The sequence below is a fragment of the Capricornis sumatraensis genome, chromosome 1, assembly GCF_032405125.1.
Source record: "Capricornis sumatraensis isolate serow.1 chromosome 1, serow.2, whole genome shotgun sequence".
Lineage (NCBI taxonomy): Eukaryota > Metazoa > Chordata > Mammalia > Artiodactyla > Bovidae > Capricornis > Capricornis sumatraensis.
The window spans coordinates 82,141,402-82,144,244 of NC_091069.1; positions in this window are offsets into that span (position 1 = coordinate 82,141,402).

Genomic DNA, 2,843 nt, shown 5'->3' on the forward strand with positions numbered 1-2,843 from the left:
ATAAATACAAATCAATACAGAAAAAGAAGAAAAAACAATTCAAAAGAAACTGGACAAAGATTTGAATAGGACTTTTTCAAAAAAGGATATCCAGTGTCTAGTAAAGAAGAAAAGTTGCTCAACCTCATTAGTCAAGTAAGAAATTTGAATGTAAATCATAATGGTTAATTTCTTTTATCTTTTTTGGTGGTGATTTAAGTCATATGGGTTCTGTGTGAACAATTAATAATTTATTCAGAGCTTCTTAAGTAAAGTCACTCATGCGACTGATTCATTTTTCCCTTAGAAACTAAAAAATTGCATAGTGCAATATTTTTACACACCTACCAGAAATTTGTCGTTGTTGTTGTTAAGTCACTAAATCTTGGCTGACTCTTTTGCGACCCCATGGACTGTAGCCTGCCAGACTCCTGTCTGTGGGAGTTTCTTCAGGCAAGAATTCTGAAGTGGGTAGCTTATCCTTTCTCCAGGGGATCTTCCTGACCTAGGAGTAGGACCAGGGTTTCCTGCAATGCAGGCGGATTCTTTACCAGCTGAGGTACCAGGGAAGCCCCTGACTGTTGATAATTCTTAGCAAAACTGAAACAACTGGAACTTTCACATGCTGCAAGTGGGAAGTATAAATTGGTACAGACACCTTAGAAAATGGACAGTGTCCGTAAAAACTCAATATACATGCATACCCTTCCAACCTGGCAGTTCTACTCCCAGGTATATATACCCAACTGAAATGTGTATAAATGTGCACAGAATGTTCAAGAATATTCATAGCAACCTTATTCTTAATCAGAATCGAAACAGAAAACAACTCGCAAATCCATCAATAGTAGAATGAATAAATAAATTGTGGTATATAATACTATATACTAATAAGAAGGAATTAATTTTTCATCTTTTCTACATAAAAGCAATAAGACCATAGTTTTTCAACCTTCTACTGAATATTAGTGGATTAGTAATTTACTGGAAGACATTATATATACCACAAACAGTAGCATGACAAAAAATATCCTTTGGACAACAACACAAAGAAACTAGAACAAAGCCTTTTATTCACTGTAATTTCATCCCTCTGGATCCTTTATATAGGACTTAAAGGTACTTAAAGCAGAAATGGTCTCTTCTTCATCATCATTATTCTTTCTTTTTTATGTCTCCTTGTGCTCAAAAGATTTTGAAAGTAGTAAGCAGAGATTTCCCTTCTCTTATGGTTGTGGAAAGAATTTACTTACTGAGCAGAGGCTCTGTATTTTATTTTCTGGAGCTCCCTCCCCTGCCCCAGTCTGTTAACAGCTGCTCATTAAGGACAATAGGAATTTGTATTTCACCATTTTTTTCTGGGGAAATTTCTGGAACGTGGATAGAACTGAGATATTTCAAGCCAGTTCTCAGACACCTACTTGTCTAATATGACCTATTTTAATATTTTATTCCCATACTTCCAATGTCCTCTTAGGTCTCCCCACTAAAGGGAATCACAGCATTTATCATTTAGCCAAGGGATTATTTATTTAGGGTCTGCTAAGGTCCCTGAGGGCTTCACAGGGGGCTCAAGTGGTACAGAATCCGTCTGCCAATGCAGGAGATGCAGGAGATGTGGGTTTGATCCCTGGTTTGAGAATATCCGCTGGAAAAGGAAACACAACCCTCTCCAGTGTTCTTGCTGGGAAAATCCTATGGACAGAGGAGCCTGGTGAGCTACATGGATTGCAAACAATCAGACACGACTGAACGACTAAGCACCGAAGGTCCATGAGGCTGAAATCAGTCATGTCTATTTCATCCACTGCTGGCTCCTCAGTACCCAGTGAAGTATCTCATATGCAGTAGGTGCTAAACTATTTGTTGAATGAAATCAGGTTTAATGGAACTACCCCACCTCCCCAAATCAGGCCAGTTTTATGCTGAAGTTCATAATGAATTTATTCTTATTCCCTATACAAGTCTAAGAAGCTTGCTTGCCTGGTTTCCAAATTCACAACTGATCAAAAGTCAGATTCAAATGTAAATCACATATTTATATCTATATCCATGTCTACATTTCAGGTATTGGGTGGGAAGAGAAATTCCCAGATTTAATACAATCTTGGAAAGAAATCTCTCCTACTATACAAAACCTGCTGACTTGGTTATCTCTCTGTGTTGCAATGTCAAGCATCTATAGTTTTCACTCTTATTATTTCACGCTCATTGTTGAGGATAAACCCTCAACATCAGTAAGCTTCTGCTAATCCCAACAGTGAAGACCTCAGTGAAGACCTCTCTTAGAATTTATGTCAGGGATTATCAGTTTTGTAAAATGTTTTGTGGAAACAAATGGTTCACTGCTACCTCAATTGCAACTGTGTGTGATTTTAGAAGCTTTATTTGAGGTTCTGAGAAGTAAGGAAAACGTTAATTTGTCTTAATCCATTTTTTCCCAACCTAATTTGTTCAGGAAAACTTTCCTACTCACGTAACAACTAGTAGCATCAATAAGATTTGAAGAAGGAATTTTGGGAAATATGGTTGTCGGCTGGAGCCTCTTCAGCTGCTCTGTGGCAGGCTGAATAATAGTTATCTAGGTTCAAAGGTCAAAGGTTATCTAGGGTCAAATTCCTTAAATCCACAAGTGTTACCTATATGGTAAAAGGGATTTTGCAGATCTGATTAATGATCCTGATATGGGGAGATTATACTGGAGTGTCTTGGTGGACCCTAGATGTAATCATAAGCATCTTTATAAGAGGGAAGCAGAGGGAGATTTGAGGATAGATATAGGTAGATTTCCACAATGGAAGCAAGAGATTGGAGTGATATGAGGAAAAGGTCCCTAGCCAAGAGGTAGGCCTCCAGTAGCTAGA